The 12,778-nt window shown below is 34.3% G+C and overlaps 1 protein-coding gene across 1 annotated transcript in view; it reads right to left on the bottom strand.

The window, feature by feature from the left end:
• Window positions 1-11,960, bottom strand: part of Gasz (ankyrin repeat, SAM and basic leucine zipper domain-containing protein 1) — a 31,640-nt gene extending 19,680 nt beyond the window's left edge. The window contains exon 1 of the mRNA XM_089703928.1: window positions 11,942-11,960. The gene's annotated coding sequence lies outside the window, so the exon portion shown is untranslated. The remainder of the gene's footprint in view (window positions 1-11,941) is intronic.
• Between the last annotated feature and the right edge of the window lie 818 nt (window positions 11,961-12,778).

Genomic DNA, 12,778 nt, shown 5'->3' with positions numbered 1-12,778 from the left:
ATACTTACTACACCTGTGCGGGAAATTGCTTAGTACTAAAACAGGTTTATATTCATATTTACATAGTAATGTGAGTTTTAATTTCGAAAAATTTTGTGTAAGTATATTAAATTGAGTTCCTGGGTGATCTGGAAACACAATTGGGCCCGGAAGATGGCGCTGCAGTCACTCCTCCTAATCACATGAACCGATTTGGATGAATATTTGTGTGCACATTTCATTGTTGTGGGATGATTGGTTGATTCGTTTTCACATTAGCTAATATTATGTATTTTTGTTGTAAACTTAATTTAATGTTTATAAAACATTATTATTGGTATAAATAAGCCAGTGTTCGTCTCACATTGCTGTACCTGCCTACCTACCCTACCAGGGCCTAACTTTGTTCTGGCTATTTTATTTTGATTATTTGTAATGAATAATTACAATTATAATAGAGTGCAAAAAATAAATACATGCGTCAATATATTTTGTGTTTTTTTTTAAACAATTTTTCTATTTAAAAAAATATCATTCCGACCGCGGCTTTGCCCGCTTGGAATTAGGTTATATCGTGAATCCTGTTTTATCCCACAGAAGTGTTCAGTTCGGATAAAAAGTATCCTATGTGTAAATCCAGGCAATTAGCTATATTTTATCAAAATTGGTAATGTAGTCTTGACGTGATTAAGTAACAACTAACAAAAAAATATACAAATTAACATCCAAAGTTTCGCATCAGTTTTACTGTATTAGCGATATCTTCCACTCTTGACTTTGACTGAGAAGAATTAGGGTTTATAACTTCTTTCAGAAATAGTACCTTTCATTTCTGGGCATGATGTAATATCTACGTCAGCATCAAATTCTATCTAAATCAATTCAGTAGTCCGCGTAATTAGGTACCATTTCATTTTTTCAGAGTAACAATATTTTTTGTTATTTTAAAGATTATTTATAACCTGTATTATTTTGTAATAAAGTAAACATTACGAAATAATAATAATTAATAATTATTAATAATGTCTAAGTAGTTGTTAAAAAGAAGATAATTTTGTGTTTATAAGCAAGAAAATAAAACCAATAAATCAACAATTGAATAAATGTATAACAATATTATAACTGTATGACGACTCTATACATGTTTGTCCCGAGTCGGCCAGCGGCAGCGCGGCGAGTTTGCAAGAATGACTTCGCGCACACCCGCGTTCGCAATAGCGAGCTATTAGACTCCACAGACTCCGCCCGCCAAGCAGTGGATTTTTTTTCGTGTATCGTCTTAAATTGAAGAGTTATCCGTTGCGAAACGTAAATATTTTACGCTGGTAATCATACAAATGTATTCATAGATATCGTTTGTTATTTAGTGTTGGACTTTCCACTACTGATTGCTATGTTCGCTGTGTGTGTGTTTAAAAGTACATACGTAATTTATATTTTTTCATACTTTAGTAAATTAAACACCCATTATACTTTCATAAGGTAGTAGCTATACTTAATTTTGTTAATTAAATAGAAACATTGACAATACATATTGCATTCTCTAGAAAGGCTCTTACATTTTATCATGTTAGGTACTTTATTATTGATTTACAAAACGGGATTTTCCCATAAAGGACATAATTAGGTAAATAAAAACAAATAAAGGCAAGGCGCACGGTAAATACGGGTAAGGTAATCGACATCCATAGTCAATTTGTCCCGGCGGCGTAACTTGTGAGTCCATAATCGGCTTATGACAGGCACATAAGACTGCTAATGAACTAATGGCGTATCAAACCTCCCATTTCAGCCCGCCCATCGCCTGCTCTCGCGACTATTGCGCTTTTGGGAAGATTACGTTTACAGAACACGACAGAATAATAATAATTTTACGTTTACTGCCCTAAAAACTCACATGCCATGAAGTATTTGTAACGAAATTATTAAGAATAATCCTAATTATATTTATAGTATGTGAAAGCTTTTTATCAGTGTAGAGCAAAAGCTTTGCTTCGCTAATTTTGTATTCTAGATCCTTATCGATTAATAAGCATAGGTACATAATGTTTGTTTTAAAATTTTATGTTTTAATTCGAACATATTATCAAAAAACGATACATGACAATATAAAATTTATATATGTATAATGATAATATTAAAATAATATAATATAAAAATAAGGATAATAATATAATATATGTAATAAAACAGTTTGTTTTTTATTCGATTAAGTTTTGTTTTTTTTATAATTATTTAAGAAGAACTTAACTTCTAGAACTTTCTTTACACCCAACGAGTGTGTGCAACAATGTAATCGGATCGTAATCGTATCCTGTCAATGAGAGTTACCTTAATGGACTAGCGTTGATGGTCCGTCACTCTACATTTGACTAGGCGGCTTTCACATCGGCACTTACGTAATGCCTGTGAGCTTACATGCTATAGCAATCTGTCAATGTGAAATAGTAGTGTACCTAAATGGACTTTATACAGGGACAATATCTGGCTAAGTGCTTTATGTACACCTAACTCTATAACTACGGACACACGATGCAATACTCCATTACATTTCGGATGACGTATACCTAAAGAGGATATTATAGTAGTGGTATATAAGATGTCCCTTTGATATGGGTCCCAAGAATCACAAATGGTAAAACGCGGGATCTTTTAGGCTTATGTCTAGTGTTGAGTGGGTTCACAAATGTCGCTAAAAGGCTGGACGTCATTGTTTATCCGGGCAACATTAGGCGGGTAACCGGACACGCTCGCTCTGAGTGCGCTACAAGTATCCGCTTTCAACTCATTACGGCGCGGACGTGGTGCGTGGGCTGACCGACCTCCCTATGTCTCATACCACATTTTCTTTGTCCTTCAATCCCTCACACAAGCTATAGGTACGATCTTTCAAATACCGATATTTAATAACTGATCTTGTTTACTCAAGATCGCTGTAGCTTTTTTAAGTTCATTATAGATTTTAACTTCTACTTATTATCGTACCGTAGATATTTTTGTTTTCAGTTTTCAATCAAATCGTGATAGGTATTGTTACGATCCATTAAGTTCCATCATGCCATATAATTACGTAACTTAATACGTCCATATTTTTCGATAAAGGACGAACTGTTATGGGCGATGTAGAACAAAACTAGAAGCGAAGCTTGTTCGACCCATACAATAACCATTTCAACAAATTGACTCGGTCCCGTTCCAGCTAAACCGGAAAAGATGAAGAGATATTCGTACGCTTAATTAATTGTCTAGTGTTGGTTCAAATAACTACGTTCCATATTACAATTTCAACCGTAGGGGTGACAAATCAACATCGAGCTATGCTGCGCTGTACTGCGCTGTGCTGTGCTGTGTTTCTTAAGCTACGTTTTTTTAACAATTAAACGATGCTGCGCTGTACTGCGCTGTGCTGTGCTGTGTTTCTTAAGCTACGTTTTTTAACCTTCCTATACTCGCGCGTTGGTCTGTGAGACCGACGAAACACATTTTCGTAATTATTTTTATGCAGGTAAATCCTGTGAAGTCGAGTTCCTTGCTAGTTTCCGGATTTGGGGCTAACTTCATTTTAGTGCAGGTCGCGTGGTCGGCAGAAGTTCACGTAGTATTTGGCGCCAATCGGTCCATGAGATCGACGCGAGTATAGGTGCAACTTTTTGTGTAAGTATTAATATTATATATTTTGTACATTTATATATTTTTTAAGACTTTGAATACTTTATGAAGTATGTATAGTTAAATATATGTATGAATGTTGCTCTAAATTATATTTTTTTTTAGGCCATACTTCATGTCAAAATGAACGATGACATCAGATTGTTGCTGGAAGAATCAAGTTCTGGTTCTGCTATGAAGACGAAAATGACAGTGAGGTGGAAGACAACGTGGAGGTACAAGAAGAGACATACGACACCGAGCAAGACGATGACAATGAAGAGATATCTGAAGTTCCCGTGATTTTTACTTGGGAAAAGATGGACAGACAAGGCTCAAAACTAAGCCAAACATGGATAAATATGTGCTTTGATATGTTTATTGTTATTACTTAGAAGTTTATTTTGTTTTGAAAAAGAAGTTCTGTTTTTAATTTAGTTTTCCCTAGTACTTAAGAAAAACATCTCAAATTCGAGGACTGATTTGTGATAGACTATAAGTCAGTAAAATAATTAAAAAACTAAGTATGATCAATACTATTTTGTTTCAGTACCTACATCCTAAACTTTAAAAAAATTGTTATAGTTTTCGGTTTTCTAAGTAAATATATAATTAGTGTAGGGGTAAACACTATCGGTCTGTGACACCGTGCGCGAGTATAGGTGTTACAAAAATTGGCGCGAGTATAGGAAGGTTAACAATCTAGCTCAGTATAAAGTAATCAGCAGCTCGTGTAGTCGTTTATCTCGTCAAATTTGACCCTATTTTCAAAAAAACGTAAACATTACGACATAGTTGAATCCGATGAAGATGAAAGTGAAGAAGAAGCGGATATGGATATTTTATGTGTTATTTTGTCGTTAAAAGAGTCCAGTCACCGTAGCTTGTTACCTCACACCATACGTGAAAAATACGGAGAATTTTAATGAATTTAATGTGGCGATGGAGGGGTACGCAGCGTGCTCCAAACCTAGCATAACTCGACACAGCGCAGCATGGCAGAGCTCCATAAAAACATAGCACAGTTCGGCACAGCGCGGCCCAGCACGGCGGGTAGCGCGCCTCGCTCGAGACTGCTGCGTTTTTAAACAGAGCGTAAGCAGTAAGCACACACAGCGCAGCACAGCACGGTTTGTTTGTATCCTCATTAAAATATTAAGCGAGCGAGTTGACCAAACACAGCACAGCGCAGTACAGCGCAGCATAGCTCGATGTTGATTTGACCCTAAGGGTGACAAATCAACATCGAGCTATGCTGCGCTGTACTGCGCTGTGCTGTGTTTGGTCAACTCGCTCGTTTAATATTTTAATGAGGATACAAACAACCCATGCTGTGCTGCGCTGTGTGAGGCTACGCTCTGTTTAAAAACGCAGCAGTCTCGAGCGAGGCGCGCTACCCGCCGTGCTGAGCCGCGCTGTGCCGAACTGTGCTATGTTTTTATGGAGCTCTGCCATGCTGCGCTGTGTCGAGCTTATTAACACTAGAGCGCACGCGCGGGGGACATAGGTCACCCAGTGCTATATATTGCTAAATATTTTTTTAAAGAATCGTGCTTGAGTGTTGTTGTCTCAGGTATTCCCCGACTACCAATCACCGGACATTTTAGCAGCGTGTCAGCTTCCTTGGTGCAACGAAGTGTACTCTGCGAAAATATAAAAGTACATGGGTGACGCATGTCCCCCGCGCGAGCGTTCTAGGAAGTTTTTGAAATCATACAATTACGAGTGAAAAACAAGTATACCACTTTTATTTTTTACTGCTCTTATGATCAATTTATACTTTTAAGAAATTATTAATATATGGGTAACTAAAATCGAAATAAAATACTCATATTCGAGTGCTAGAACATACTTATTTTTTATTGAAAATAAAATTTTATTGGATAAGAACAACTTATTCTTAAACTTTATAATTAGATGATTATTTTTACCAAATTTGTAGTTTCCAAAGTAAAAAAAACTGATTGATCACAATAAGTAAAGAATTAGTTACTTTATCACAGAGGTTTATGTTTAGCTCATAATTTAAGTAAAATGAGAAAATAGGTATTGATATTTTTTTTGTTTCATCACTTAAAAATAAAGTTGATTCATAAATAAGTACTTCGTTTACTTTTTAAACTACGATTTTTATGAAAAAAAACGTGCGTCGTATTGGGTGACATTTATTATGTGACCCACGCGTGCACTCAAGGAAAATTTTAGGCGCGAGCGCTCTAGTGTTAATAATAATTAAAATGATTTTTAGTCATTCGCAAATATTTAAAAAAATCGTCTTCAGTGGCAATACTCTTTAGAAAATTAAATTCTCCGTATTTTTCACGTATGGTGTGAGGTAACAAGCTACCGTGACTGGACTCTTTTAACGACAAAATAACACATAAAATATCCATATCCGCTTCTTCTTCACTTTCATCTTCATCGGATTCAACTATGTCGTAATGTTTACGTTTTCGTTTACCCCTACACTATATATATATTTACTAAGAAAACCGAAAACTATAACAATTTTTTTAAAGTTTAGGATGTACTGAAACAAAATAGTATTGATCATACTTAGTCTTTTAATTATTTTACTGACTTATAGTCTATAACAAATCAGTCCTCGAATTTGAGATGTTTTTCTTAAGTACTAGGGAAAACTAAATTAAAAACAGAACTTCTTTTTCAAAACAAAATAAACTTCTAAGTAATAATAATAAACATATCAAAGCACATATTTATCTATGTTTGGCTTAGTTTTGAGCCTTGCCTGTCCATCTTTTCCCAAGTAAAAATCACGGGAACTTCAGATATCTCTTCATTGTCATCGTCTTGCTCGGTGTCGTATGTCTCTTCTTGTACCTCCACGTTGTCTTCCACCTCACTGTCATTTTCGTCTTCATAGCAGAACCAGAACTTGATTCTTCCAGCAACAATCTGATTTGATCATCGTTCATTTTGACATGAAGTATGGCCTAAAAAATTGGTCAAAATATAATTTAGAGCAACATTCATACATATATTTTACTATACATACTTCATAAAGTATTCAAAGTCTTAAAAAATAATATATAAATGTACAAAATATATAATATTAATACTTACACAAAAAGTTGCACCTATACTCGCGTCGGTCTCATGGACCGATTGGCGCCAAATGCTATGATACGTGAACTTCTGCCGACCACGCGACCTGCACTAAAATGAAGTTAGCCCCAAATCCGGAAACTAGCAAGGAACTCGACTTCACAGGATTTACCTGCATAAAATAATTACGAAAATGTGTTTCGTTGGTCTCACAGACCAACGCGCGAGTATAGGAAGGTTAAAAAACGTAGCTTAAGAAACACAGCACAGCACAGCGCAGCATCGTTTAATTGTTAAAAAAACGTAGCTTAAGAAACACAGCACAGCACAGCGCAGTACAGCGCAGCATAGCTCGATGTTGATTTGTCACCCTAAGGATGTAAAATAATAGAAATGAAATTTAAAAAATTAAAAAAAACCGTTATGTTTAAATAAATATTTAGATTTTTTAACTTGTTAATACGAGTAAGTATAATAATAATCCGATTTCGTTTTCAATAAGTTATCACATAACATCGAAGCATAACACCGATAAACATCAAATGAAATGAAATTAATAATTAAATCTTAACTAATAAAATAGTAATACAATTTGTTATGAAATCAGGGTTGTAGCGCATTTGCGGGGCAGCTTACAGACCGCAATAACATAACCGTTTGGACAAATTGTAGCTAGCCGGGGCGGGATTAGCGACTTTATGGAACAATTCGCGAACGCCGGTCTTAGCTCCCCGGTAATTGATATCAATGTTGCACGTACACTGGCGACAAATTAAATGTACCTACTATTCATTTGTCTATTTCTTTGTTGCCATTTTCAATATTCTTTTGAGGTGTTTGCTAGGGTAGCAGCGGTTTCTTAATAAAATCGGATTGTTATCTTAATATGTACTATTATAAAGGCGAAAGTTTGTATGGATGTATGGATGTATGGATGTATGGATGTTTGTTACTCTTTCACGTAAAAACTACTGAACCGATTACAATGAAATTTAGCACACATATAGAGGGTAACTTGGATTAACACATAGGATAGGTTTTATCCCGGAAATCCCACGGGAACGGGAACTATGCGGGTTTTCCTTTGAAAACGCGGGCGAAGCCGCGGGCGGAAATCTAGTTCTTTCATAACAATTTTAATCTAATAATAGAGAGTTTTATCATCAATTTCCTTGTAGGTACTTAATTCATTCTAGATTCAGTACAGTGTTTCACTAAACAAGATATTTTTACACGAAATGTATTTTTGTAATTATGTAGCTGTCAAAGCGTTGTATATTAATGTAATAGCATCATAATAAATATTATATTATTCTGTTTTTTTCTGAATTAATTAGAATCTTGAAGATCCGGTATCTTTATAAAGGGTCTATGTACTAAGAGAGATAAAATAATTTTTTAGACGCTAGCCATTTTGAATAGTAAACAAAATGAATAGGCCGCCCTAAGTAAAGTTTAATCCGTTTTTATTACAAAGAAAAGAAGTAAGTAATTACTCTACCCTTACCGCTGCAGAGGGTTGGAGCTCGAGGTAAAAATTTCCATAGATTTATCATAACCAAATTAAGTTTATAATTAAAAACAGGAGTTTTGTATAGACGTAATTTGAATATGTAAATAAAAGTATTCAGCGTATTGCTTATTATGACAAAAATCTAATTTGCCGTCTTCTCAGATTTCTTGGCGCGAAAGAAAATTTATATTTTGTCTTGAATTATTTACGACATAACATGCTTATAATTTATGAAAATATTTTTATTAAACCTCATGATTACATTGATTAAATTTGTAAGGAATTAGTATGATAAGAAAACAACTTGGGAAAACAATTTGGGATTCATTACGGAGTGTGAAGCGCAGCATTTGCCGCTCTCGCAATTATCTTCCTCTCGGCTGTGGAGGTAATTATTCCATTAGCTATTCAAATAATGATAAACCGATGGATGAACACTTAGTTCAATTAATCTATGAATCGAATTAACATTGGGTGAACATTTTGCGCTCAAGGAGTAAAATGTTTGCATTAAGTAGTCCTTCTCAAGTTTAATATGTTTTTATGAATTGATTTCGTTTGATAAAATAGCAAATTAAAAAATTAGTACACGTAGGTTATTAACATCTGTATACAGGGTGTAAATACTGTATAAGTACAGTGCTTCGCATTAGAAGTTTATTTGTGCCTTTAAATCAGTTTCTAAGGCAAATCGAACGCATCTAAGAGTCCCTAAAAAGCTCGAAGGCGAGCGTCTCTGTTGCCCGTCTAGTTCGCTTGTGCCCGTTTATAAACGGTTTTATTGCTTTCGGAGCAACCGAACATTATTAAACTTTTCCAATTTCGATTTATCACGTAGCTGTCGGAATTTAATACCGCCCTACCTTCAGCGGAGGCGATCGCCCGCCGCGTGATTACAATACACGTCGTTAATAATAGCAGAGTCGAACCCGAAGAGCACTGCTGCTTGTCAAATATTACACGAAGGGACCACGTCGAGCTTTTATACCTCTAAGTGCCCTTTATGAACTGCCTTTTAAATCGATTGTGATATAATTCAATTTACAATTTAATCATAGCAGTGGCGTGGAGCGATTTCATATAAAGCTGGCTCACGAGTCACGAGCAGTTATATTGTTAGCCGAGTATGTTTCGGTAGCGAATTTCATAACAAAATGGAGTCTCATATCAGCACGAGTTAAAATTATGAAGCTAAAACTGAGGGTTATTGAAAACGTGACTTACATTTATATGGGTCATATGGAGCGAATTTTCATAGGTAGATATGAGATTCTAGTTTTATTCGTACTAAAATAAACATCAAATAAGTATTTGTATTATAAAATAATCTACATTTTATCGTAGATTTGTTTTCCACGCATTTATGTAATTAGGTGTCATATGATATACATAGTTTGTATTTTGGAAGTGATAAAATTAATAATTAAAATGTTTATAAAATATCGTTTTATTTTATAGAGCCCGTTTGTCTCGGACAAGCCCTTGTAAAATAAAAATGATGAGTAACATATAGTTATTTCTCTGAATGCTAATTCATAAGCGGAAGCGGTTTCCACACAAAGCCGGGAGCGGAGCGATGCAATCTACTCACATTCATAAGGCCAATCAAGCACCGACCCAACGCCACCCGCTTTGTGTATATCCACCCTAAACAGAGCCGTACTATGTTATTGCAATATGTATTTCGTATTATACTCCCGTGATATCAATACGTGATCATTATATTAAAGTTAGAAAAGGGACTCTCTTCTGTTTAATCTTCTCCTTCAAACTATTTTAAGTGATTTGCTACATTTCATTTCATAGAACTTTTACTTTTTTATACAACCCATAACAAATTTAATAAATCGTAAAAGTCTTAATTTGATTTTATTAAATACTAAAAGCATGCGAAAGTCCGCGACTACGTCCAAATCAGAATTATATTATATTAATAAACACATAGGTATTATTATTTAATGCTTAAATTTTATCAAATTAATTCTAGTTTCTAAATAAAATGGACTCTATATTATCTAAACTAGCTGTCACAAGATTAAACAAATAGTTTTTTTTAGTAAATTTTGTATATTGAATTCATACTTGAATTTTCCGTATTTGTTTACGTTTTGAATTATTGCATTACATCTATTCCAATATTATTGTGTATTTTAGTATATCATATGTCTTGTTGTATTAATAAAGTACGCCCCTGTTCGCCAAGCTCACGTACGACCGCTCGTAAGTTCAATGGAGGTGTTGATTAAAAATATTTCCCATGTGCGGGCGGATAAGACCCAATTGGGCTTCGTAGCAATCAGACGACCGTACGCCGCGACAACCGCCGCTAATCATGCGCAATTTTCGCTTATTGCTTCTTTCATATGCATCAGGCTATCTATGTGACCGTTATTAATGGAGTATTGTATTGACAATTAGTAACTGTTTTCTGAGATTTTAATGCGGATTGCGTATCTTTCTCTAACTCCTTCAATTATTAGACTATTGATGCAGCTAATGTTTTATACCTGGATTTAGGCCGTTCAAATTTTATCCTTACGCATTTTCTGCCAAATTTACTTATTTTTAATAAACCTACTTTACATTAAATGTTGATGATTTTCAGTTAGAAAGAAATGGTTATAATTTTTTTTATATCTCGCATTGATGCCTTGAAACAACCACGAAACGGAAAATCTAAAAAAATATTTTCCCTAGAAAAGGTTCTACATGCACAGGAATCATATTATAACATGCGTTAAGCGGAAATTATATATATTGGAATTCGATTGATCAATGACAAAAAGATTCAGAAATCAATTGCTACTTGAGACCGCACCCATTAATACAATAATTTATCGTAAGAAAGACGATAGCTCGCTCCAGCATGTTGCAGTATTTTTTTACGTTTGATCTAAATTCATTAGAAAACGCGCGCACGTATGCACACGAATGTCGCGCGCCACAGATTCCGAGCTTTTTGCACGACGTACCATCTAATGACACTAAAATAACCAATCGCCTTTGATCAAAGGGTTTCAAAGAATTAAATAAAGAAACAATGACGAATGAAACAATGCTATTGTGCATGTGCGATTGCCAGTGGCCATATTAAATTTCCACTGATATGATTATAAATTATAATATTGAAACATTTATTAGCATGAAAACGGACTGACATTTGTTTTTAAAGTTCAAATAATTATAAGTTTTTCTACATGTTTTAAATGTACATTACCTACTGCTTTATTGGATAGGTACTGCATTAAACAGTTTTTAAGTTCCACTCAAGGATGTTATCAGCTAGGCGCTGCTAGATCCCCACGGCCCTGATTAGGAACAGTTTATTTTATTGAAGAGCCCACTTATTGTTGACTCTACTTTTTATAGATCTATATCCGTTTAGAGCGTCTGCGCAGCTGTACAACGGGTTCTGAGCCGTATTCGGAATAGAATATGTGGTACTTAACTCTTTTTAATCTTATTTAATTAAGATGTTTTTATAAACTTACTGTTAATCCTTAATGAATAGTTTTTAATAATGCTCTTAATTGAGATAAATTACGCTGTATTAATTTATTTATTCACATTTTTAATTACTCTAAATTAAAATATTTACAATGACAAAAAATGCTACATATTTGCTGGAGTCATAAAAAGATACGAGTTCCTCTTAGTTATAATTTGCCGTCTTTAAAATATTTTTCTACCAAACTTTTAACTTGCACTTATGTCATTAAAAGAATTACTCACTTTTTAATTTGCTTGTTTTGTTGCGCTGCACTTAACTGGTAGATTAATTATGTCGGAGTGGGCTATTAAAATAGTTGTGTTGCCTGCCACATCTTGACCGCTTATCGGCTACATACTAGACTTATGAGCTTTTAAATCACATAATCTAGTTCGCCAGCATCCAAACGATTTCCTGGTGCAGACTGCAGCTGCCGGATGAAGTACATTACGCACTTTACTTCGTAATGTAATGATGTGATAAAAATTGCAGTTACTGTCGCACACAGATTCTTTCTCTTATAATGAGCCGAGTTGTAATAAATTCTTATCACCTTTATCACGCGAGTGTTGCCTTTTTATGATTTTCTGTTTAAGTGCTTTTTTCATGTAATATTTTAGTTAACATTATATTAGCGGAAATTTTTGTGTGGACAAGACCTATTGATGTTCGTTCAATATAATCTGAGCATAAAATCAGTAATTTTTGATAGGAACTCTATCAGATTTTATAACATGAAGTGTGGAATTTTCGGTGGTTTTTCGTTATGGGATTTTTGCATATTTTCTAAATAATACATATACCTAATTGAGTCACATATTTTATTATTAATGGAAACTCTTAATGCTAAAATTATTGACAAAAAACCTCCCACCCATATAATATTTCGGTTTTATTGTTATAGTGATTGTACAAATAAAAGCAATTGCAAAGTGGGTTCGATGGCGTCATTAAAAATGTATACAACTACAGCTTTTACGACTAATAAATTTTAGTACAGTAAAAAGATATGGGACATTTTGAGAACTCGTTCTTACTGAATTTTATGATTTCATGTGCACTTCTGTGCACATTACGAC

This window comes from Colias philodice, chromosome 15 (assembly GCF_061535455.1).
Source record: "Colias philodice isolate Cphi_HAF_F1 chromosome 15, ilColPhil1 Martin Lab GWU primary, whole genome shotgun sequence".
Lineage (NCBI taxonomy): Eukaryota > Metazoa > Arthropoda > Insecta > Lepidoptera > Pieridae > Colias > Colias philodice.
The sequence above is the reverse complement of the archived record's forward strand: the minus strand, read 5'-3'. Positions and strand labels throughout refer to the sequence as shown.